Source organism: Tenrec ecaudatus, chromosome 5 (genome assembly GCF_050624435.1).
Source record: "Tenrec ecaudatus isolate mTenEca1 chromosome 5, mTenEca1.hap1, whole genome shotgun sequence".
NCBI lineage: Eukaryota > Metazoa > Chordata > Mammalia > Afrosoricida > Tenrecidae > Tenrec > Tenrec ecaudatus.
This window is the reverse complement of record NC_134534.1, coordinates 141,864,743-141,892,227: the sequence shown is the minus strand read 5'-3', so window position 1 is coordinate 141,892,227 and position 27,485 is coordinate 141,864,743. Positions and strand designations below refer to the sequence as shown.

The 27,485-nt window shown below is 41.6% G+C and overlaps 1 pseudogene; it reads left to right on the top strand.

The window, feature by feature from the left end:
- The first annotated feature begins 9,439 nt into the window (after nucleotides 1-9,439).
- Nucleotides 9,440-10,390, top strand: LOC142449271 (NAD-dependent protein deacylase sirtuin-5, mitochondrial pseudogene; annotated as a pseudogene).
- The last annotated feature ends 17,095 nt before the right edge of the window (nucleotides 10,391-27,485 follow it).

Here is a 27,485-nt window from a genome sequence, read left to right as displayed (position 1 = left end):
GGCAGATGGAGTCAGGTGAAAATGCAATACCTTATCATTTGATTTCCCTTTTGACTCATTTTTGAAGTTTTCCAGTTTTTAATATTTCATGCTTTCTTTTTGAGTGAAGTTTTTCTATGTGTTGTCTAGACACTGTTGTTGAGATATTTTGTTTGCTTCCTATTTGTAGTTCACATGATTTTCTACATATGGAGTTTATAGATAGAGCTATAGAAACAGTAAGGTGCTCTGGTGGCGTAGTGGTTCTGTCTCAGCTGTGATTTGCAAGGCTGACTGTTTGAAACCACCAGCAGCTCTGAGGGAGAAAGATGGGGCTTTTTATTCCCATAAAAAAATTCCCACCTCAGAAAGTCACAGGGGCAATTCAACCCTGTCCTATAGGATCGCTATGAGTCAGTATTGCCTCGATGACAGTGAGTTTGTTTTTTATAGAGACAATAACTGGATTGATAATTGCCTAGGGGGTGGCAGGGAGGATGGGGAGCAAAGGGGGTGCGCTAAAGACAATGAGGACAAGAAGCATATATTCTGAAATTGATTGTGGTGACTGTACAAATCTACTTAATATAATTGAATGATTAAATTATATGATATGTAAAGTGTATCCCAATAAAAATAGTTTAATATAAAAACAAAGTAGAAAAAGACCCCCAAATTACAAGCAAACTAAATATCTGTACACAAAAATAGAAGAAGTAGAATATTGAACCACTTCCCATTTTTAAAAATATTATGTGTGTGTTTATTGGAGACACTGGCTGAACTTGCCCCCTGCCTTCATTGGGCTGTTTGTTTCTCTGTGGTAGGGATGCACTTGTTCTTTTATCCCTCAGAGTCCCTATAAACTGGCATTTATTGCTAGAGGAATGAAGAGCTTCCAAGTCCCAGAATTCTAATTAAAGATGGAGTTTCCAACCCTGACTCCACATTGGAATCATCTGGAAGCTTTAAAAATTACTGATGCCTGGGTTGCTCCCCCAGAGAGTCTGATGTGATTGGTACAGGGCTTCATTGGCACATCAGGACTCGAAAAGGCTCCCTGGGAGATTCGGGTGTAGAGCAAGGGTTGAGAGCCTCGGGCTTAGACAAAGTCTGCCTTGAAACAAGACAAGTGTGCCCAAAGACCTTAAAACAAACTTTCCCTGCCTCTTTATCTCCCTGCCCTAAATAGCCTTGATGGGGAGATAGAAGCATCAGCATGTGAAAGTTGGACATTGAGAATTAGCTTCACCTGAGGAACTTAACAAATATCAATGTCCAGACTCTATCCCCAGAGAGCGAGAGACAAACTTGTGGTGGGTTAGGTGGGCTCTGGTATTTTTGCTTTTACACTCTCTCCTGCCGCTTCAAATGTGTGGCCATGGATTGGATCCTGCACTGTGCTTCCTCACTGTTAGTGCACACAGAAGACCCCGAGAGTCCGTGAGAAGGCAGATTCCGATTGTGTGGGTCTGGGTGGGCTCCTCATGCTTCCAAGCTCATGGACTCCCTTGTAAGGCACCTTCTGATGGGGTCACAGTTTGAGCAGCCCAGGTGTAGGTCAGTGTCTCCCAAGTGAGAGCTCCTGCCCTCTGTGGGGCTCTGGAACAATGCAGAAGGGTTGCAAAAGTACATGCCTACACTTTCATCCTGGAGTGTGAGCGACAGTATAGAAGTAGTTGCGTGCCAGGGGAGGCTTGAGTAATTTTTTTTCTTCTGAAAAGGGGGTAGCAGGCCAAATAAGTTTGGGTCCCTCTGGTGTAGGTGGACGGTAGGTGCTATGGAGTTAGTAAAAAAAGAACAAAAAACCTTAAATTCTTCTGTAACAGCAAAATCATGACTCGGGAATCATCAGGCATCATTCTGGGAGAACTTGAAAGAGGAACTTTCAATTATTAGCCAACCCAGAAGAACTGGTTCTGGAAGATCTGGGCCTGTATGGTGGATGAGCATAGCTCTTATACTTTGTCTGCACCAGGAAGCAGTGGGGTTACAGGAGCAGAAGAGGCAGGGATGTCTAGTGGAGGTGTGGTCCTGAGCAAAGGAGCTAGGAGGTGGGGGGGGGAATGGGAGGGGGGGATGGTTGCGGGCCAGGAATGAAGAAGTACACGAGCAGAGGCAGTGCACCCAGTTTCTTTTCCAAGAGTTAACAATTCCCCACTATATTTTCCTTACACTGCTTTTGTCACTTAATAGCTGTGTACCTTTTAGTAAGTCATGCTACCTCTCTGAGCCTTTTTCCTCCACCACCCAACTCACTGCTTTGCACACAGGCCCCAAAGGACAGAGTGGCAATGTCCCCATTGAGCTGCAAAGTCTGTATATCTTTATGGAAGCAGACTGGCACATCTTTCTCCTACTGACAGGCTGATGGATTCAGACTGCTGACCTTTTGGTCGGCAGTTGAGTGCTTTAACCAGTGTCTCTCTCTCTCTCTCTCTCTCTCTCTCTCTCTCTCTCTCTCTCTCTCTCTCACACACACACACACACACACACACACACACACACACACACACACACACACACACACCTTTAGCCAGTATTGAAGACTGTAGTCCTGGCTGTTCATCAGCAATTTTTCAAATTCTCCTCACTTTGAGCAAGCAAGTTTATGTCATCTGCATATCCCAGGTTGCTGATGAGCTTCCTCTAGTCCTGATACAGCCTACTGCTTCATATAGTCCAGCTGCTCAAATGATTTGCTTGACATACGGATTGAATGTGTATGGTGATACAACATTGCTTGTTGCAATCAAGGAGGATTTGGAGTACTTGTTGGGAAGATGAAGGTTTGCAGCCTTCAATATGGATTGCAAAACAGTGTAAAGAAAACAAAACTGCTCACACTTGGCTCAATAGCTAATATCATGATAAAGAAAGAAGAGACTGAAGTTGTCAAGGATTTCATCTTGCTTGGATAAACTATCCAGGCTCATGGAAGCAACAGCCAAGAAATCAAACTGCACATTGCACTGAGCAAGTCTGCTGCACAAGATCTCTGAATAGTGGTGGAGAGCAAGGATGTCACGTTGAGGAACACTAACGTGTGCCTGAAGCAAGCCTTAGCCAATCACCTCTGAGGCATGTGAACGTTGGACACTGAGTCAGGACGGCTAACGAACGGATGCATTTGAATTATGGTGTTGGTAAAGAATATTGAAGATACAGTAGACTTCAAGAAAGACAAACCAATGTGCCTTCCAAGAAGTACAGACAGAAAGCTCCTTAGAAGCGAGAATGAGAAGACTGAGTTCCAGGTGCCTTGGACATGTTAAGAGGAGAGATCAATCCCTGCAGGACCTCAGGCTTGGTAAAGCAGAAGGGCAGTGAAAAAGAGGGGAGTCCTCAATGAGATGGACTGATGCCCTGGCTGCAAGAATAGGCTCAAGCCTAGCAGTTGTGGAGATGGCCCTGGACCAGGCAGGATTTGGTTCTGTTGTGCAGTGGTCCTCTTTGAGTTAGAACTGACTTGGCAGGAATTCACAGCAACAACCTTTAGCCCAACACATGCCAAGTGTGCAGTAGTGATGTTGTTGACTGGTATGAACAGCCCAGAAATCTTGGTTGGATGTTGCGTCTTGTGAAAGCTTTCCCCATTGATGCTACATCCTTTGAGGGAAGTTTGGTGTCCTAGCGGACCCTTTGTGAAAACCGGCAGATCCAGCATTTTAATAAGTACTCTGAGACAAGCAGCACATTCTTCTGCTGGTGGCAGAGTTTCAGCTTAGTAAAGTAGGATTTGAGGTTATCCATGACCTGCCCAGTCTTTTCTTGTCTTCGTTATCTCAAATGGTTTCCCTCCCACTTTACTTTCCCCCAGAGCTGTGGGTTGATCGCTGTCATGTGCTTAAAACAGACAGCGCCACCCGTTTCTACAAGCAGGGTGAAATCAAGAGCCTCTTTCTCTCCCTGCCATCTGTTTGATTTGCCCCCTAATCTGAATCCAGGGCTTCAAAATCACTCATTTCTGTTCAGCCCCTGCTGAGAATTTGCATTTCCACCGCAAGTAGACCCAAATCACAATCTACTTTTTTTAAAAAACAGATCTTTGGTCTATAAGACCTATGTGGATTGTCTGGAGAGCTTGCTAAGATATAGATTTTGATTCTGAGTGCTGAGGGGGTGGAAATGCAAGCTATCAGCAGGGGTCCATCAGAAGGAATCCTTGGAAACCCTCTCAGAATTGCAGCAGGTCCCATGCTCAGAAGGCTTGTCTAGAGGAGGGCATCTGTACTGGCCACGTGTGGGGAAGAAAAGACTGTTAGCAAAAATTAGGATCTACAAATTGATGGCCTCTGTTTTTAGCCATATGGAAAAATTTGGAAATCTGTAAGGGTAATCTGAGCTAAATTCACCTCTTTTTTTAATACGAAGGAAAAACTATATATGTATGTTTTTCTTTATATATGTAAATGTAATTGTGTGTATATTTTATGGATAGAATTGTGGCTTCCTCAGAAACTCACAGGGCAGTTCTACCCTGTCTTATAAGATCACTGTGAGTTGGCATTGACAAGATGCAGCGAATGTGGTTTTTACGAGACTTCAAAAATGTGTCTTCCGGGTGCTTTCAATATGATTTTGTGTATCAATAGGTCACAGTGGAAACTGAGTAACACCACCAATCATTTTCCAGTTCAATAGCCCCCTCCTCTGAATTACTATGAGTGTTTGCCTGTTTCCTTCCTTAGTCAGGGACCTGGTTCCATCTCAATGTCACCTCCCCCCTGTGGTTTTTGAGGGATGGGATAGATTAAAAGACTTCCTATTTCCCAGTATGGATGTCCTTATACTAAGCAAAGTGACTGAAAATATTTGTTTTCTATTCAAATTAGATAAAGAAGGAGGGAAGGGGGAGATAGAGTTTCCCCATACCAAGATTTAAAAAAAACATTTTATTAGGGACTCATACAACTCTTATCACAATCCATACATACATCAATTGTAAAAAGCATATCTGTACATTCTTTGCCCTCATCATTTTCAAAGCATTTGCTCTCCACTTAAGCCCTTTGCATCAAGTCCTCTTTGTTCCCCTCCCTCCCCGCTCCCCCTCTCTCATGAGCCCTTGATAATTTATAAATTATTATTTTGTCATATCTTACCAGGATTTTTAAGGGACATTATTTTCTAATCAATTCAATAAGCAGCTATTGGGTGTTTGCTCTGCTACAAACACCATGGTACATGCTGGGAAGGGATGAAAATACAAAATGATAATATTATCATCTACAGAGATGATAACATCAAATCTTCCCTGAAGAACATAAAAACCTCGAAAGGGGAAGAAGGCTCTGCATGTGATTACCCGCATTATGAGCACAGGGTGAAAATATTTCTCAAAGCCATCCTGGGTTCACCGAGACTTCCTTCGACAGTCTCTTCATAACACAAATTATGTCAGGTGTTAAATGGAGAGTTAGTGTATTTGTCTATGGCCTGTCTCCTTGGTAGAGCTGCAAGGACTCACGGGGCAGACGCTGTACCTCACTGTTTCTGCGGTTTTAAACAGCATTTGGTGCATCTTTCGATGCCTGATCCATGAAGGAGAAAGGAAAAGGGCAGAGAGTAAGCAGAGAGGAGGAGAGGAGGCACAAGAGGAAAAGGGAAGAAGGAAGTTTAACAGAAAGGGGGTAGGAGGAAGGAGGATATATGTGCTTCCTGTCTGCGTAAAGCCCATCCTCCAGGTGGGGAGAAAGAGAAAAAATAATACATGAACCAACAAGATCACAGGCAGTGTGAGTGAGGGCTTGCCCTGTGATAAAGACTGACCAGAAGGATACAGTGCCAGGTGAAGTCACTCTGAGGCTGCCCTCAGGATGGCGCAAACACCACAGGCATGTTCCAGTGAGAGCAGTGGTTCTCAGTTGGGGGCAACTTCTCTGGGGTGTTATCAGCATCTGGTAGGTAGAGCGGCCCAAGATGCTGTTAAACATCTTCCAATGCACAGGACTGCTCCCAGTAACAAAGGATTATCTGGTCCCAAGTATCAATCATACCAAGGTTGAAAAACCTCAAGGGATAGACAAGTGCAAAGACCTTGAAATAAAAACGGGTAACTCTGAGAAACAGGCAGAGGCCGATGTGCATGGGACATCCTGAGACTGAGGGGATGGGAAGATGATGAGAGAAGCAGGGCTGGATCAGAACGCGCTTTGTCGACGGAGACAAAGAGTCAACCCAAATATTACGGTTTGGGACCTTTAGGTCTGACTCCATAGCTACCACAATGTATGATTTCGGGTGAATAAAAGTGTGTCCTCTGATCACTTTAAAATAAACAAGTCACGGTTCTTAAGGCTACTGTTCCCAGCTCTGCGAGTCCAGTCTCAAACTCTTACTGCCGTGGAGTCAACTGCTCTGAGCAGAACTGCCCCCATGGGCTTCTGAGACTGTAAATCTTCACAGGAGTAGAAAGCCTTATCTTTCTCCTAAGGACCGATCAATAGTTTCAAACTGCGGGCCTTAGAGTTAGCAGATCTACATGTAACACACATCGGCAACCAGGTTCCTGCTATTCCCATAACAGAGCAAAAATGATTTCAGTACAGCTTTCTTTTAAGAGTGAGGGGGAAGTACTTGCAAACAATTGGCCTTTTCATTTGTGGATCAACAAATTATCTACAGTGCAGAAGGACCCAGAACACGCGATCTTGTTTAACCTTGTCTAATCCAATTCTCCACTCTTCTGTCATACATCTTTGTGACTCTTCCCCCCACCCACATTGCTAATGTGGAAAGAAAGACACCTTCATTACTGAGAACTCTGACATGATGGGTGATGATGTAATGATTGATTTGCAGTGGTTAAAGCCGAGAGAGAGAGGCGAGATTGAGCGGAGTGTGGCCATTAATGTGGTTGCGGAGGAACATGAAATAAGATGCCGTTAGTTAGTGGCTCTTGATATACACATAAGCATCTAGTTTAAGATATTGATTAACAGGTATCACCCAACCTGTCACTCCTTTGTGCCACTGATACTAGTGAGCATCCACTGTGTGGAAGGTGATGTGCATATTGTTAAAAGTAAAAACAGGAACACATGGTTGAGGCCTTGGTTTCCAATAATTCAAGGTTTACCAGTAAGAAATCATAGCCAACCAAGTATAATATAATGAAGCGTCAAAGAACTACCAGACAGAAGCCAGAGACATCAATAGTTGCTTCCTATCTGGCATATATTGTCTTCATTCTGGTAAGACGGCAACGTGATTTTTCTTGAAAACTCTTTCTCCCTCACTTTGAGTTCACATAGATTGCATTCATTTGACCCTCACCTTCCCCCTCATGTCCCAGAAATAAGCACATGACTGAGGCCCAGCCAATGAGCATCTTCCACTCTTCCATTCACAGGGATTAATTCAAGGATCGACACAGGACCCAAGTTGGTATAATAGATAGAAACTGAAGAGAAGCCAAGTCTTGCTAACATTGTTCAAGCTCCTGAATTCTATCATTCAAGTGTCATTTGAAGCATCATGGAAGACCCATTTTTGAAAGTTATATTTTAAATTGTAGCACGTGTACCCATTCAGGTAGAGCTCCATTTAATACTCACCCTAGGCTCCACATGGCATAGTCAGTTTCCGTTAAGTCCTTCAAATAGTTTAGTGTTGGTTTTCTTAGGCGCTCTTAGGTGAATTCCAACTCCTAGAGCCTCCATGTGACGGAGGAAAACTGCCTCGTGGGGTTTTCTAAGCCATAATGGCCTTATGGAAGCTGATTGGCAGGTCTTTCTCCCATGAAGCTGCTAGGTGGGTTTGAACTGCCAACCTTTCAGTGAGCATTCAAACACTTGGCCATTGTGTCATGAGGTCTCCTAAATAGGTATGTAGCTTGCTGCCATTGAGTTGGTGCTGATTTACAGCACTGTCCATATGGTTCCCAAGGCTGTATTCTTTATTGAAGCAGTTTAATATGTCTTTATCTTTCAAGAACTATCTAGTGACATCAAATTATGATGTTAATTTGTCTATCTGTAATGAATGATGGTGCTAAACATATTTTCATGTGCTTACTTATTATCCACGTAAACTGTTCAGTGAGGTGGCAGTTGGTGTCTTTTGCCCATTTTTGTTTTCTTCTCATTGAGTTTTGAGATATTTTTGGATACAGGGGGTCTTTAAAAAACCTGAGGACAAATGCCATTATATTTCAATTCTACTTTTTTCATGAACTTTAAAAAAACCTCCTTATATATAGTCTATAATTCCTAGGTGATACAAATGCTCGGCTATTGGCCAAAAGATTGGCAATTCAAGTATACCCAGAGACACTTCATCAGAAATGCCTGGTGATATACTTCCAAATAAGTCACAGAAAAAAACCCTGTGGAGCACAGAATTCTACTCTGATACACATGGGGTCGCCATGAATCAGAATTAACGATGACAACTGCTTATATGTTCCTAGTTTACAAGGAATTTCTCTCATGAATCAATATTGAATATTGTCAAATATTTTTCTACTTTATTGATAGGATTGTGTGGTTCTCTTTTTAATTTGTTAATATGAGTATTACTGATTGAATATTCAAACACTGATTTAGCCTGGCATTCCTGAGATATACTATACTTGGTTATGGTGCATTATTCTTTTCATATATTGCTGAGTAAATTTGTTGATATTTTATGGAGTATTTAAAAGCCCTATTTTTGTTCAAGACACTTGTTTGCAAAGTTAAGTTGGTTTTCTGTCACTTACAAGAATCTTAATGGTATGTGTAAGTCCAAGCAAAGCAGTATAAAAATTTAGAAAAATGTATAATATCTGACTGTTATGATCAGGGAAGACTACACAAGAGAAGCAACATTTGGATAACATTGCTTTTATTTTACAAGTAGTAAAAGTTGAAATTATGAAACAAAATTAAATTACTGCAGAGATTCCTGCAATTGTTTCAGCAAATATATCTAGATTCATGTCACAATAATGTTACTTTAAAATTTTAAAATTTTAACTGCAAATGTAGTATACATAAATTGTAAGAATTTAACATAAAAGTTTACAAAAAGGAAAATATTAATTTCCTCAAATGTCACCAGACATAAATAACTATATCAATAAAATGTCACCAGACATAAATAACTATATCAATAAAAGTTACATATATCTATGTATATATATCATTTAGAATAGTATCTATCAAATTTTACTGCAACTTAAAATCACTTAGGGAGTTTTAAAAATACTGATGTCTGTGTTCTACCTATAAACAGTGTGTTTAATAAGCAAATACACTGGATAAGCAAAATGTGGTACCTCGGGATAAAAGAGGCGCTGATACCAAGGGCTCAAATAGAAAGTAAATATTTAGAAAATGATGATGGTAACATGTAAAAATATGCTTGATACAATTGATGTATGGAATGTTATACGAGCCCCATAAATGTTTTTTTTTTCCAATATGGGACCTCAAGGTGGTGGAATATTATTTAGCCATTAAAATGAATGAAGTGGATGCCGCCGTCCCGCCTCCGGTGTGCCGTCCCTTTCAATACTCTGTACCCCCGAGAGATCCCGAGGCGCCCTCTCCGGATTATTCCCCGGAGACTGATTTCTCAGCTGTATTGCCGACTGCAGTCACCAGCCTCTGCGCAAGCCAAATTCTGCCCAGCCAGGGCTCGTCCAAGTTCAAATACGGCAGGTTTCCGGAAGACTTTTGCAAAAGCAAAGCACTTAGCCATCCTGACAGGGGCCGGTGTGCGAGCAGAGAACGGAGCCCCGACGTTCAGAGGGGCGGGAGGCTGCGGGCGAAAAAGGTTCAGGACCTGGCCTCTGCCCAAAACCCATCCCGGTGTGGCCGTTCTCCCACGACCAGCGCGAGGCCATGCAGAGCAAGGACCCAACCCTGGACCCCTGGCCATCGCCCATCGGGCAGGGCCGGAGGGTGGTGGTCATCACCCAGAACATCCACGAGCTACTTCGCAAGGCCGGCACCAAGAACCTTCTGGAAATGCACAGTCGTTTATATCAAACTCAGTGCACCTCTTGTGGAAACGTGGCCGAGAATGACGAGAGTCCGATTTGTCCAGCTTTTTCGGGAAAAGGTGCAGCACAACCTGAAGCTGAAGATGCCAGGCTCCCCGTGGGAAAACTTCCCCGGTGTGAGGAGGCACCTGCTACGGCCGCACGCGGTGTGGTTCGGAGGAAACCTGGATCCGGCTATTCTGGGGCAGGTGGGCCTAGAGCTGTGTCTTATGCCTCGTGGTGGGCACTTCCTCCGGGTTTATCCCACCCTCAGGTTTGCCCCTCCAGTGTCTGCCAGGGGAGTGAGTGCCTGTGGCGAAGTTAACAGGGAAACCTCCCAGCCACTGACAGATTCAGGTTTCACTTCCAAGGACCCTGCGGAACTACCGAACTACGCTTCCTGAAGCCCTGGCCCCTCACGAAATGGAAACACTTTCTTAATCGTCCGGTGGGAGGGAAGAACAGACCACGAATCTATCTTCTGGACCACAAATGGAGGAGAAACCATCTCGTGAATGGCGAAAATATTAGAAGATCTCAAAATATCCTGTGATCCCACTGCTGAATCCCAGCCCGTTGACCGGTGATAGAGACTGAGAAGCACCAATAGCAAAAATGTTTCCGAGTCACAGATGGGTAAAGTTAGTGCATGTTTTATTTGCTTTGAACTCAAATAAGGGATACTCTTAAGCTGGGTTGGTTACTGAGGGTGGGGACAATGTAATTAGATGATCTTTAAAAAAACTCCTTCACCTGGATGATATATTTGCCCTTGGGGTGTTTGCAATTTGGGCAAAGAAAGAAGTATATATAGGAGGTAGATGTTGCTATTCTTCCATCTGACTTTTGCACAAAGTTTGGTGGAAAATTAAAAAGCACTCGATACAAAAAAAGAATGAAGTACTGATCCATGCTGAAACATGGATGAGCCTGGAAAACATTAGGCTAAGTGAAAGAAGTCAGATGCAAAAGGCCACATATCATATAATTCCATATTTCATTAAAGGAACTATCTAGAATACATAAAGTCATAGAAATAGAAAGCATATTCATGTTTGCCAGAGACTTAAAAAAAATCCCTCCCTGCTATCCAGTCAATTTCAACTAAGCGTGACAAGATAGAATTGCCTATGTGCGTTTCTGAGACTGTAACTCTTTATGGGCCTAGAAAGCCTCTCTTTCTCCTGTAGAGCAGCTAGTGGTTTTGAACTGCTGACCTTGTGGTTGGCAATACAGTGGCTATACCACTAGGGTTCTTTTCTCAGGGAATAGGGGAGAGGAAGTAGCAAAAGACTGCTAGTGGGTATGTATTTGCTTTCTAGGATGATAAAAATTACTGGACCAGAGAGTGGTGATGATTTTACAAATCCTTAAGTACACTAAAGTCACTGAATTATAATTTTTAAAGGGTGAATTTAATGATATTTAATGTCAATACCCTTTTTAAAGGTACAGAAAGATCCCGTGTACCCTATACCCATTTTCCCCCTATGGTAGCATCTTCCATCACAACCCCTATAATGACGACAATGCTGACAAGATAAAGAATCACTTTGATATCACCACCAGGACACTTTGTGTTGCCTTCTTTAGAGCATGCAGGGGTGCAATTGCTGGGCTCCATGAAGAGTTGTGTGCTAACCTTTTAAAGAAGTTATCCAACTGATGACCCACCGCACCCACCCTCTAAGCTGCTTAATTCAGCAGTTGTGTCTGGCTCAATCATGGTCCTTTCCCCATTTCTGTAGCCCCTCCTGTGACTGTGGTACATTGATCTGCTGCTCGTTGTCTATAACTCGTCCCAGGACCAGGAATTCCTTGGACTCAAATTTGGCATCATGCTGATGGCTTCCCTCAGCTGGATGTTTATCTTTCTCTCATGTTTATCTTCTTGAAGGCTTAAAAAAGGTGTCTCTGTAAGGAAAACAACAACAACAACCTGCCAAACAGAGTGCTGTAATATTCACTTTCTCATTGACAACATATGAGTGATTCATTTGCTTTGTCTCCTCAACAGCATTTACTATTGTCGTGATTGTTTATTTTAGCCAATGTGATAACTATGCGGTGATACCTCATTGTGGGTTTAGTTCTCATGTCCCTAATGGCTAGCGATGCTCAACATCTTTCCGTGTGCTTATTTGCCATCTGTAAGTCCTCTTTGATGAAATGTCTCTTCAAGGCCGTTGGCAATGTTCTACTTGGATTGTTTGATTTCTGCTGTTGAGAGCTGAAAATTGTTTATATAGTTTAGAGACTAGTCTGTTGACAAAAAGCCCAGGTGGTGCTGAGCTATAAGCACTTGCCCGCTAACTGCAAGGTCAGTGATTCAATCCCACCAGCCACTGAGCAAGAGAAAAATAAGGCACAAAACTCCTGGCAATATTTGCTGTCTTGGAAGCCATCTGGAGGGAGCAGTTCTACTGTGTCCTGTTGCATTGCTATGAGTTGTAACCAACTCAGTGGCAGTGGACTTGAGTTTTTTGGATTAAACCTTTGTCTGGTATGTGGTCTGCTAATATCTTCTTCTAGCATTAGCCTTGTCTTTTCAACCTCTTCACATGGGCATTCTTTTTTTTTTTTTTTTTGGAGTACAGACTGAGACAGGGTTTAATCAGGAAAAAAAAGTGTTCTCAAACACACACAAATCACAGAACTTAATGGGGCTCTGCTGAAGGGTAACCTCAATTCTGTCTTCTACAAGCAGGAAAATGGGGGTCCTTTGCATGGCTGGCACCTTTGTGGGCTCCCTCTGCTGGCTCCGGGAGGATCACAATGCTCTTGCCTTTGAGGGGAATGGTCCCAATAACAAAAGGGTTTGCAGCCTGGGGGCAGAGTATGGTTCTTCCCGGTAGTCTGTGTCCACGGGTTAAAGGTAGGTTAGGGGAGGGTTGTAGGTCGTGGGAAGGTCAGCCACAGGTCTGTAGGGGTTATGAGGGGTGATCAGCTCAGCTGGGAGCATTGGGCAGCCTTGAGGGAGGGGCCAGGATGCAGAGGACTCGAGTGTGCAAGGTGAAGTGCCATAATTTCCGGGCAGGTAGGTGGTGGAATAGTTGGGGGGGCTGGTATCCGAAGCCTCTGGTACCCTGGGTAGTCACATAAGCTGGTCCCCAGGCAGGGCCGCCATGGGCCACGCTGCCGCCTCTGGGGCCGAAGTGTGGTGCCGCGATGCCCGGGCTCTTGGTCTTGCGCCGCGGCCGGTAATTGTAGTCCGGGTGGTCCCGCAGGTGCCGGGCCCAGAGCCGCTTGGCCTCTTCCACGAAGGGCCCCTTCTCGTCGTCGCGCAGCTGCTTCCACTGCGCACCCAGGCGCTTGGAGATCTCCCACATGGGCATTCTTTTTATGTCTTCTTTCTTAGATATATAGTAAGTACAATGATACTCTATTAATATACTATATATTACATAAAATATTTCATATAACAAAATGCCCTAGTAACTATTACCGTTGACTGACCATCTACTCTGTGACAAGCACTATGGAGAATATTTGATTCTTTAAAAATAATGGCTTCTTTTAGTTTAGTGTAACAAAAAGAATAAATTTCATCTCATGGGCCTTGGTAGAGCAAATTTTATATTTTGATGTGGTCTGCTGTATCAAGTTTTTCATACATGAATCAGACATCTATCTGGTGCCAACTTTAAAATTTTAATTTTTGTCTAGACTTAGATCGTAAAGATTTTCTCATTTTCTTTTTTTCTAGAGAATTTATGGTTTTACATGTTACATTTAACTATCTGATCCAGTTTAGTTAATTATTGTATAAGTTGTAAATTTTAGGTCAGGTTCTTTTAGGTTTTTTGGTTTGGTTTGGTTTAGTTTTGTTGCCTGTATATGTCTTCTTGACCCAGTGCCATTTGTTTAAAAATCACTCTTTCCTCCATTGAATTACTGTGTTACCATTATCCAATATGTTTTCAAGCAATGCTGTCCAAAGAGATTTTCCACAATGATGGAAATACAAGGAGGTAACAAACACCTCGCCCCCCAAAATTGGAATTTTCAATTTATTCTTACCCTCCCAAAGCTATGTACTTAATTTTTTTTTACAAAACAACCATATCACCTACATTACACTTAATACATTTTTCAAATCTGCAATTCCATTCGTTGAAACATTTTTTCAAACTCATCTGCTTGGATGGCTGACAGCACTTCCTTTGATTTTTTTTTTTTGTGTGTGCCTCTTCTACGTTATCCAGCCATGTCCCTCTTCATTGTGGAAACAAAAAGAAGTCACACAGAGTGAGGTCAGCTAAGTAAGGTGTGTGGGGTAAGGGAGGCATGCTATTTTGCCAAAAACTGGCGCACTGAGATGGATGCGGGAGCAGGTGCATTGTCATGGTGGCAAAACTAGTCCCCCATCTGCCACAAATCAGACCTTTTTTAAAAAAATCATTTTATTAGGGTCTCATACAACTCTTATCACAATCCATACATACATCAATTATGTAAAGCACATTTGTTCATTCATTGCCCTCATCATTCTCAAAACATTTGTTCTCCACTTAAGCCCCTGGCATCAGGTTCTAATTTTTTCCCTTCCATTCCCGCTCCCCATTCCCTCATGAACCCTTGAAAATTTATAAATTATAATCTTGTCATGTCTTGCCCTGTCCGACATCTCCCTTCACCCACTTTTCTGTTGTACATCCCCCAGGGAGGAGGTCACATGTAGATCCTTATAATTGGTTCCCTCTTTCCAACCCACCCTCCCTCTATGTTTCCAGTATCATCACTCACACCCTGAAGGGATCATCCACCCTGGATTCCCTGTGTTTCTGGTTCCTATCTGTACCAGTGTACATCCTCTGGTCTAGCCAGACTTGCAAGGTAGGATTGGAACCATGATGGGGGGGGGGGTGAGAGAGAAGCATTTAGGAACTAAAGGAAAGTTGTATTTTTCATCATTGCCACGTTGCACCCTCTCTGACTCATCTCCTCCCTGAGACCCCTCTGCAACGGGATTTTCATTGGCCTACAAATGGGTTTTAGGTCTCCACTCCGCACTCCCCCCTCATTCACTATGGTAAGATTTTTAGTTTTGATGATGCCTGATACCTGATCCCTTCGACACCTCGTGATCGCACAGGCTGGTGTGCTTCTTCCATGTGGGCTCTGTTGCTTCTGAGAAATCAGGCCTTTTTTGTCACACACTGTTATGCAATCTTTGCAGCACCCCTACATAGAAGGCTTGATTAACAGTCTGGTCTGGTGGCATGAACTCCAAATGCACTGTCAACATTTTCGTCCATTCGGGAAGTTGACTGATGTCCAGAACAAGGTTTGTTATCAATCGACATTTCACCTTTTCTGGAAAGGAGAAAACCACTCATACACATGAGTCTTCCCCATAGCGCTGTCCTTGTAAGCGGTGTTCAACATCACAACAGTTTCTATGGCATTTTTCCTGAGCGGGAAACACAATTCCACAGCCGCACACTCTTCTCTTAAGTAAGCCATCACAAAAAACAAAGTTCGAGTGAAACTACTTTCATGAAAAAATTCGCTGTGACCAGAGAGGACCTTTTCAGGCAACACAGCTGGGTGCACTAACTCAGAGCGAGTCGCTCCAGCATTGCCGAGTGAGAAAAGTGCATGCTACTAAAGCTCCGCTCTGCCCAGGGAAATTCTGGGGTTTTTTTTGGTGGGGGGGGGAGACACACCTTCTAGTCTACATCTGTGCTATCCAATATGGTGACCACTAGTCATTAGTGGGCACTGAGCACCTGAATTGAGCTGTTGTCATCGTTAGGTGCCACTGAGTTGATTTCCAACTCGTATCGGTCCCGTAGGACAGAGTAGAACTTCCCCGTGGGGCTTTCAATAGTGAAATCACTACTGGAGCAGATTGTCAGGCCTTGCTCCCAAGGACTGAGTGAGTTCGAATCACCACCTCTTCAGTTACCAGCTAAATATCTAACTATTGAACCACCAGAAATTGGCCGGTGCAACAAAAAGGAGTTTTAGATTGTAAGCACGTGTAATTAATTGAGGAGCATGTGGTGTCGTGGTTACTCTTTGGGCTGCAAACCTCAGAGTCAGCAGTTCAAAACCCCTAGCCAGCTCCACAGGAGAAAGAGGAGGCATTCTACTCCTATAAAGAATTAGAGTCTTTGCCTTGTCTGAAGCTCTGGGTATCTTTTGTTTGATGATTGCTTCTCAATGTTATCTTTTGTTTGATGATTGCTTCTCAATGTTGTTTGCCATGTAACAAAAATGAACAGCGAGAGATGTTGGCATTCATACTAATTGCAGAGTGGGTAAAATTCTATCTCACTGTGATTCCCAAAACTGTAGTGTTGGTGTCATGGAATTGTACGTTCTTTCCAACGTCGTTTCATTAAAGATGAAAATTAAAATAACAATAATTGCAATCTCGGAAACCGACAACGGCAATTCGACCTTGCCCTGTAGGGTCGCCCTGAGTCAGAATTTACTAGATGGCAATGAGTTTCTCTGTTTTTTGTTGTTGCTTTTAATTAATTTAAACAGTCACAAGTGGCTTTGGGCTATTGTTTTGGACAATACCGTCTTGAATACCTTTTCATATAAAAATTTACATAGCTACCTTTTTTAAAGTAAGCTATATTTGATATATTTGGTATATAATATGCATCTAAATTACTCTCATAATAATAAACTCACCATATCAGATATGTAATCATTTCCTTTTCAACGATAACTGTGAATGTGAATGTTTAATAATGGACAGGAAATTGAAACCACAATTTTGAGAAAGTCATACTTATTGCACAGTAATTATATCAATTAGAGATGCTTTCAGGAGCAAGTAACAAAAACACACCACCTAGAATGCTTTAGGAGCCCTGGTTGCTAGTAGTTACCTGCTGGGCTGCAATCTGCAAGGGTGACACTGCAAAACCACCAGGCACTCCTGAGGAGGAAGACGGGCTTTCTACTTCCATGAAGAGTTACAGTAGTCCCTGTAATTCAGAGGCACTTCTACCATATAGGGTCCCTATGAGTCAGCATCGGCTTGATGGCAGTGCATTTGGGTATTTTTTACAAATAGTGACTTAAGCATCTGGCAGTTTATTCTTATTTTATAAGAAGTGTGGCCATGAGCAGCTGGTGAGTGTCATCAAAGGCCCAGGCTTTGATCCGTGATTTTGCTTGGCCATCCTCATCGTCATAGATCAGCCACTTTGAACCAGGAAGGCTGCCATCATTCCAGCACCATATCTGTGTGCGAGTCAGGAAGAAGGAGAGAAAGGAATCTGCCAGCTACATGTACCTCCTCCCTGGTTTCAAACACACTTCACTGAAAGGATATCAAAATAGACAATCAAATGCGCGGAACTCCAAATACCTGTCACATAGGTTCTGAAATGATTAACTAATGGCCAAGCCTCTTCCATCTTTATCACTACCTTCTTCTTCCACTCCTGTGTTATTTTGAAGTAAGTCCCAGTAGTCATTATAATTTCATCTGATATTTCAATATATGTTCATTTTAAAGAATTCTTCCATATAGATGCAAACATTACATTTTTTAACTTAACAGTGCTATTGTCATATAAATCACAAATCAACAGTTCAGTCATCTGAAACATTGCACAATCATCACCACAATCAATTTTAGAACATTTTCTTCCTTCTTGTACTAATTGTTATTAACTCCCCATTTCCCCCACCTTCCCCAGCCATATCCCCAAGGAACCATTAATATAATTAGTAACTCTATGGAGTTACCCATCCTGGATTTCATATACAGAAAAACATTTTAAAAACTTGAAAACTAACAACAATACTAACGTAAACAAGAAAATCCGCAATTGAAAGGAAAGCAGAAAATATTAAATACTAGAACAAATTTTAAATGGATCATAAGGGTCATTTAATAAACATTTAGCCAAAGTATCATTCTATTGTCTGAGGAAAAATGCAGGGTATCTTCAGGTAACCATGACGCCCATATGATGTTCATCTTCCCAACACGATTGATGAGGACAAAGTGGGTGCAAAAGCAAATGTGGTGAAGAAAGCTGATGGAGCCCAGCTATCAAAAGATATAGCCCCTAGGATCTTAAAGACTGGAAGATAAACAAGCAGCCATTTAGCTCAGAAGCAACAAAGCCCACACGGAAGAATTACACCAGCCTGTGGGATCACGAGGTGCCGAAGGGATCAGTTATCAGGCATCCAAGAACAAACAATTATATCATTGTGTGCTCACCTTCCCTACAAAATTGCTGAAGACAAATGAGTGCATAAGCAAATGTGGTGAAGAAAGCTGATGGTGCCCGGCTATCAAAAGATATAGCATCTGGGGTCTTAAAGACTTGAAGGTAAACAAGCGACCATCTAGCTCAGAAGCAACAAAGTCCACATGGAAGAAGTACGCCAGCCTGCGTGATCACAGGTGTCAAAGGGATCAGTTATCAGGCATCAAATAGCAAAAAATCAAATCATTGTGAATGAGGGGGAGTGTAGATTGGAAACCCAAGACCCATCTGTAGGTAACTGGACATCCCTTTACAGAAGGGTCTCAGGGAGGAAACACGCCGGTCAGGGTGCAGTGTAGCAATAATGAAACAAACTACTTTCCTCTAGTTCCTAAATGCTTCCTATTGACCCCACCCCTATCATGATCTCAATTCTACCTTACAAATCTGGCTAGACCAGAACATGTACACTGGTACAGAAAGGAACTGGAAACACAAGGAATCCAGGACAGATGATCCCTTCGGGACCAGTGGTGAGAGAGGTGATTCCAGGAGGGTGGAAGGAAGGTGGGGTGGAAAGGTGAGGCTGACTACAAGAATCTATATGTGACCTCCTCCCTGGGGGGTGGACAACAGAAAAGGGGGTGAAGGGAGACATGGTAGAGTGTAAGATATGACAAAATAATAATTGATAAATTATCAGGGTTCATAAGGGAGGGGGAAATGAGGAGCTAATGCCAAAGGCTTAAGTGGAGAGCAAATGTTTTGAGAATGATGAGGGAAATGAATGTACAAATGTGCTTGACACAATTGATGTATGTATGGATTGTGATAAGAGTTGTATGAGCCCCCAATAAAATGATTAAAAAGAAAAGAGCGGGCTAGTGCAGGTACAGGGGGATCTCTTTCCCAGACATAAAACACATATTGAATACATGAACTGAATCAGCAGATCACTGCACTGAACTGTTCTGATAAAATGTATGCCTATCACACACACACACACACACAATAGATAAATAAATGGATCAAAAGGGAGCTCAGATTATAGTCAATTTTTAACCTAACTGCATCTGCAATAATTTCCAATGTGCTCTGTGTGATAACAAGGTTATTCACATCCCTAGTTTATGGTCAGAGGTGATTAACCAGAGGCTTAATTCACCTGTATTTCCCCTTCACTATTTTTTTGAAACTGAAACAACTTTATAATGGATCAAAAGGGAGATGAAATGATATCACATTTTAACCTAACTACTTCTGCCACAATGACCTTTACAAGGTTTCTCCGTCTGATAATACAGGTATTCACATCCTCCAACCATGGTCAGAGGGTATTCACTGGAGGCTTAATCCCTGTGTAGATGCTGAAGTGGATTTTGGGTTTCCACTGTCATCCATAGCCTTCTGTAAACCAGGTGTTCACAATTTAAGCTCTGATACCATTCCCTCCTTTGGATTTGGATGTTATGATTCACAAACCTTGAATCACATAGTATGGTGTGCTTCTTTTGTGTAGACTTAGCTGTTGCCTCTCTTAGATGTCTGCTTGTTTGACAACAAGCCTTTAAGGCCTCAAACACTAGTCTTTCTGATAGCCAGGCACCATCTAGTTTCTTCACCACACTTTGCTATAGCACCCATAATGATCTCTTCATGAAGATGAACATCAAGCAAGGCCATGTTATAAGTACTAATTGTTCTTAGACTGGGGCTAGAATTAAGTGCAAGCCCAAAATCCACTCACATACCTATGATTTCTATACGTCTCGGGTTCACCTAGAGATATTATTGTCATTTTAAGTTAGAGCGCATTCTCAATAGTCCCCCGGGGCAAAAGTAAATTCTATCGATAACTTCATTAATTTAGCCAATGTTATAGAATTCAGAACACTGATGAGAAAAGAAAATTGTACTAGTATGGGTCAGCTATGAACTGCTATATGAGAATTATTCACTGGTACAGATTAAACCCTTAAGTGACTTGACATTATTCACACAAACAATGGAGTTTGGTGAAAGGGCAAAACTTTTGATAAGATTCATTTACAAGAGCAGATCCACACCTCCCAGATTAACACATCTCATATAAACATTAAATTTTTGACCAAAAACATAACGAAATATCCAACTACAAAGATCAGTAGTTCACACCCACCAACCACTGTGAGAAAAGATGAAGCAGAGGATCACTGTGAGTCAAAATTGAATCAATGGCAGCAGGTCTCTTATTTGTATTGTAAATATCAATGATTTAGAATAATTTGTTTGATACTGGATTATCAAGCTTTGAGTGCTAGAAAACAAAAGCACTATAAAAACTGGTGAAATACAGAACAAAGTGTTTTCTCTCTCTCACTGATTGAAGCAATAAAGCTGTTTGTCCTGTAGTGTGCCATGACTTAGGATTTGCTAATGCCAGTTTTGTGATTTCCTTTAACACAGGCATCTGTCTTTTGTATGTAGTTTAAAATGATGGTTGGCTCTAGAGGCTTGATTAAGTTCATATATTCACACTACTTTTTTTATAAGTAGTGGTGCAGTGTTCCATCCTGAGGCAGATATCTGGTATCCACTTTTAAAAAAGCGAAACTTTCCCAGAACACTTGGTTTGCCCTCCTCACAGACCTGAAAACTGTTCGGGAGTCTTCCGCTGTCTCTCATTGGTCAGAATTGGATCACATGATTATCCTTCCTTGTGATGGAAAATGACAAAAACCAGAACACTTTTGATGATATATTTATACAAGAGGATAGGTTTATATAGCGAGAAGGCTTATAGCCGCTAATTATTAGTCCACACAGCAATACAGAGGGCTCTCTTCAACTCACTTTCGTGGAACAGTTAAAATACTGAAGGTCCTTTAACTCAAGTGGGTTGCTGGTCCAATGTCAAGGATGCAGACAGTGGAGTCTGCCCTCAGGCAAGATAGGCAGAGAGGGGCAGCAGCAGCAGGAAGTTGAGAAGTTGAGGCACAGCAGAGACCAGTAGTGTAAGAGTTTAGCTCAAGACGCAGGGCGAAGCAGGTCTCATGGAACGTCAAGCTCCAGTGATGCATGCATGGCAAGGTAACACAATCCTTGGGTGGGCTCAGGCCACAATACTGCAGCACACTGTTGAGGCAAAGGCACAGCTCCAGCAGCAGAGCACTGCTCTCATCACCCGGGAGAAAGAGAAAGGGGGCGGCCTTGGAAAGCCCTTTATCTCCTTACCCTTCAATCAAGGTGTGACCTGATAAAGCTCCTCCCACGTGTGCCTATGGAAGCCTAGTTGGCACAATAAACATAACTATCACACACACCTTAGTCCTCAAAGTGACAATCTTTGCTTTTCCACATTTTAAAGAGGTCCTTTGCAGCAGATTTGCCAATGAAATACTTTGATTTCTCTATTGTATTTTCACAGTATTGATTTTGAATCCAAGTAAAACAAAATCTTTGGCAGTGTCAGTCTTTTCTCCATTTATCATTATGTTGTTCTTTGTCCAGTTAGGAGAATTTTTGTTTTCTTTATGCCTTCATACTGAAGGCTGTAGTCTTTGAACTTTATCAGTGAGCCCTTCAAATCCTTTCACTTTCAGCTAGCAACGTGTGTCAGCCGAATACAAGTTGTTAATAATGCTTCCTCCAATTCTGAAGCTGGTTGTTCTTTGCACAGTTGAACGCAACACACAGATTGAACACGTATGGTGAGATCTAAACCTGACCATTGCCCTTTCTGATTTCAAACCACGCAGTATCCCCTTTGTTCTCTTTGGCAGCTTCTTGGTCTCTATACAGGCTGCACGTGAGGTCAATTCAGTGTTCTGTAATTCCCACTTTTCAGAGTTCACTGTAAATGTACTACTGCAACTGGTTTGGAATTATCTTCAACAAAATTTTACATGTATGTGTTATATTGCTAGTGTTCATTAATTTCTATATTCTGTAATAGCACCTTTCCTTTGAATGGGCACATATAAAAGTCAGTGACAGTCAGATGGCCAGGTAGCCTTCTTCCAAATCTATTGGCACACACCAGTGAAGCTCCCAGCACTGTACAATTGTGTTGATACCCCCCAATTGGTATGCCTTAAATGCCTGAAGGCTTATTTGATCTCTTTTTTTTTTTTTGCTTTTAGTAATCCTTTCATTGAAGCTTGAACTTTTTCCTTCACTATCATCAGATTTTGATCACATGCTACCTATTATAATGGTTGAATATCAATCAATTCTTTTTGGTACAATGACTGTGTATTCCTTCCATCTTCTTTTGGTTTCCTGAACTGTTCAATATTTTCCCTTCAATATTGCAACTTGAGGCTTCACTTTTTCCTTCGGTTCTCAGCTTAAGATGTGCTGAGAATGTTCTTCACTTTTGGTTTGTCATCGCTGGTCTTTCACAACTCATTACAGTACTTTACTTTTTCTTCTTTGAAATCTTCTCCTCAGCACTTTTACTTCACCCTTTCTTCCTTTTGCCTTAGCTGCTCTACGTTCAAGGGGAAGGCTCATAGTCACCTCTGATGTCTATTTTGGTCTTTGATTCCTTAATTTATCTTAACATATATATCACATATATATTTCCAATCACTTTAACATGTATGTATATTTGAGCTAAGGCTATGTGTCGGGAAGGTGATCATCATGGAATTCTCACATTGAGGTTGTACTTGAGTGGAGGCCCAATATCCACCTGCTACCTTAATACTAAACCTATAAATGTATGCACATAGATCTATTTCCCCATCCTCATATATAAATATAATATATAAATATATTTACATATGTACATGCCTGTATTTAAACCTCTATAAATGCACCTTACCTCCTAGCTCTTTCCTCTATTTCCTTTTACTTTTACTTTCCTCTTGTCCCACTATCATGCTCAGCCTTCATTTATGTTACAGTAATTCCTCTTGGTTACATTGCCCTTGGTCACACCCTACCAGGCCTCCTATACCCTCCTCACCACCGATTTGGATCACTTGTTGTTCCCTTGTTCCCTGAGTTTGTTACCACCACTACCTTTCTGCCCACCTCCCCTTCTCCCATGTCCCCCCAGAACTGTTGGTCCTGTTGTTTTCTCCTCCAGATTGTTCGTCCATCCTATCTTATTTAGACAGACGTGTTGAGAGAATAACATGCACAAAACCAAGCAACAAAATAAAACAAAACAACAAGATATAAACATTTGTGAAGTTCTTGCTATGCACTGACTAGATTATTTTGGGCACATTTAAACCACCCCTTATTCCATGGTCAGATATGAATGTCTATTTCACTGCATGCTCACCTGAATTTAGTATTATAAATGATAGGAACATTTTCTACTTTGAACTTTTATTTTGTTTTAGTTTGCCTTTTTAGAGGCACAGGTTACAGAAATATCATATATATATTTATGAAAAATCAATAATTTCAGAACACATTGGGAGCTTTTTCTTCACAAACATAGAAAATCTATTAGAACATCTAAATTCATGATTTTTTACATATTTAATATTTGCTTGATTTTGGAAAACATTATTATAGCTATCTGTAAATTGTTTAGGTTTTATTTTATTTATTTTATTTTTATTTTTGATCATTTTATTAGGGGTTCATACAACTCTTATCACAATCCATACATACATCAATCGTGTAAAGCACATTTGTACATTCATTGCCATTTAGGTTTTAATATGTTAAATTTTTAAAGCCTCATTTGTAAATGTCAGCATAAAGTTCTACTAAACACCTACAAAATGAAATATTGAACTGAACTATTTGTCCCCTATCTTTGTACAATTACATTGTTTTCCTGTTTCAGCTGGAGAGGCGATGATGAAGCTTACTGTTCATAAGTTATTGTCATCACCTTGGAATCCCCACTCGGCTTTGTTGGTCATGCTGTGGTGGCTTGCTTATTGTATCGTGCTGAAAGCTATGCCACCAATATTTCAACCACCAGCAAGGTCACCCATGGTGAACAAGTTTCACAAGAGAATACAGACTAAGCGCAAGCTAGGAAGGAGAAGGAGGTAGTTAATTTTGGGCTGGGGGGTGGGGTGGGGTGGGGCGGGGCGGGGGAAGCAACTGAAAACTTTATGAACAGCAGCCGAACATCGTGTCCAAAGATGAGTCCTTCAGGTTGGGGAATAATATAAACAAAATAACTCACTGCCATCAAGTCAATGCTGACTCACCGTGATCCCACGGGAACAGAGCGGAACTGTACCTGTGGGCTTCTGCAACTGTAATCTTTTTTTTTTTTACATTTTATTAGGGGCTCATACAACTCTTATCACAATCCATACACATACATACATCAATTGTATAAAGCACATCTGTACATTCTTTGCCCTAATCAATTTCAAAGCATTTGCTCTCCACTTAAGCCCTTTGCATCAGGTCCTCTTTTTTTCCCCCTCCATCCCCATTCCCCCCTCCCTCATGAGTCCTTGATAATTTATAGATTGTTATTTTGTCATATCTTGCCTTATCCGGACTCTCCCTCCCCCCTCCTTCTCTGCCGTCCGTTTCCCAGGGAGGAGGTTACATGTGGATCCTTGTAATGGGTTCCCCCTTTCCAACCCACTCACCCTCTACAATCCCAGTATTGCCCCTCACACCCCTGGTCCTGAAAGTATCATCCACTCTGGATTCCCTGTGCCTCCAGCTCCCATATGCACCAGTGTACAACCTCTGCCCTATCCTGCAACTGTAATCTTTATGGGAGTAGAAAGCTTGGGGGAAGAGCTGCTTCTCCTGGGTAGAGTCGACTTTAGGGATGCGGCTGGAACAAAGCTTTCAGGACTTTGGTTTGCTGACAGGGCACAACCCCAAATGAGAAGAAACAACTGAAAGCATCCACTAATAATCAGAATGTGGACTGTAGAAGTATGAATCTAGGAAAACTGAAAGTCATCAGAAATTAAATACATAAAGAACAACATAGTAGGCATGAGTGAACTGAAAGTGGCCATTTTCCTAGGCAAAATTGATAACCACTACACTATGGAAACTGGTATTCACCATTTTGAATCACCTAATCTTACAATTTACTACTTCTGGAATGGCACTTGGAAAGGAATTAGTCACATTTATTTTCAGAAAGAATATTTCAGGATCTATCTTAAGGTACAGTGCTGTTGGAAGTATAATAATATCTAGATGCCTGCAAGGAAGACTAGTTAATGCCCCTACTGTTCAAATGTACACACCAACCACTAAAGATAATGGGAGAATTCTGTCAACTTCTTTAGTCTGAAATTAATCAAGCATACAATCAAATTGCATTGATAATCATTGATAACTGGAATGTAAAAGATGAAGACAAAGAGGAAGAATCTGTAGTTGGAATACATGCCTTAGTAACAGAAAGAAAGCTGAAGAGTGCATGATAGAACTTTGCAAGAAGTAATTCTTCATTGAAAACACTTCATTAACTACATAAATGGTGACTATGCACATGGACCTTTCCACATAGAATACACAGGAATCCAATTGATTATACCAGTGGTAAGAGACAATGGAAAAGTCAATACCATCAGCAAAAACAAGGCCAGAAGCCAACTGTGAAATGTACCATCAATTGCTCATACGTGTAATCAGGTTGAAGCTGCAGAAAGACTTGGTAGTATTTCATGAAATGATTCACAGCTATGGAAACCCTATGTGGAAAATTGGCTCTGTCTTATAGCATAACTGTAAGTTAGAATCGGCTTAATGGCAATGGATTTGACTTGGTTTAAACTAGGCTTTAGGACTTATTTCCTACTGCTTGGTGGCTTCCCTTTAAACTGGGTGACCCCTCAGCACCTACATTTTCACGTCTTTAAAATAGGGTTCATAAGCGCTCCTAATATAGAAGATTGTTAGGAAAGATGAAATAGAACTGTAGCTACTTTATTCCAGCCTGCCTTTCCCCTACTTTCGTCCTTCTAATGTGCTGAATATCATGGATAAGCCCCGCCTTTACTCCCCCGAGTAGGCTCAGGACACGCGTTGGCCAAGACCAGAATTCTCACCCAGGTAGGGGTACACAGGCCCAGGCAAGGTCAATAATCATACTTTTTTTTTCCTGGAATAAACAAGGAACAGGAGTCAGTAAGATCCAGGGAAGAAAGCCAAAGCATGGGAAACAGAGCCACTGGTGCACGAAAGGGAATTTGGAAACTTTGTTTGAGTCACTGGGTTCGGTTTTACCTAAAGCCTTGAATTTCCCAGTAGTACTCTGAATCGATGAGTTCAGGTTCTTTTTCTGTTCCCCCTCCAAGTAGTTCATTTGGGGCCTTTGTTACTTGTGACCAAATTAGCCTTATCAGTGATATCTGTTGTGTGCTGTTCCTAATTTTTAAACCCACCATGCTACTCTGAATGTGTAGTACTCCGGCGGCTTGCATGTTACTGTGATGTTGAAAACTATGCCACCTGTATGTCTAAAATACAAGCCAGGTCACCCTTGGTGAGCAGGTTACCCCATAGCATCCAGCACAAAAACAGACTGAGAAGAAAGACGTGGTGATCTATTTCTGAACCTGAGACCCTGAAATCCTTACAGGTCACAACAGAACTTTGCCTTGCTTGCTCTGGACACATCAAGGGAACGGATCAGTCATGAGAGGAAGACGTCATGTCTGGCAAAGTAGAGGGCAACTGAGGACAAGAGCTCCTCGGTGACATGCCAGGTTTTAAGAGGGTTACATGGCTAGGATAGGAGGACAGACACAATGATGGACTCACAGTCACTGTGATTGTGAAGATGATTCAAGACCCGGCAACATTCCTTTCTATCACACTCAGTTTCCTGTGAGGTCAAGTCAATTTGCCTTCAGCCAACACCAACAACTCTTTAAATAGTGACGTTCCATAGCATCACTTTTTGTCTATTCTCTTTGGTCCCTGGATATAGGACTTTATGTAACGATAAATGTTGCTGTTGGAAAACTTGGGGACTTTTCTTTGTTACATTTTCTCAGAATAAGCATGTTTTGGTAAGTCTTAATTTCTTTAACACTAAAATAAATATTGACCCTAAATTTAAATCAGGATGACTAGAATGATTGGGTGTCAATGTTTTACAAATATTCACTTCATTTATGAAATTGAAAACATATACACAAATGTGGTTTTCTGCAAATGGAATCATCTAGGGGAGGAAAGTTAATGGGCTCAATGTAGTTTTATTTTATTTTTTAAATTATTTTATTGGGGGCTCTTATAGCTCTTATAACAATCCATACATCAATTGTATCAAACATATTTTTAACATACATTGCCATCATCATTTCCTAAACAAGTGCTTTCTATTTGACCCCTTGATATCAGATCCTTTTTTGCCCCTTCTCTTCCCCCCATCCTCTGACTCCTTGATAAATTAT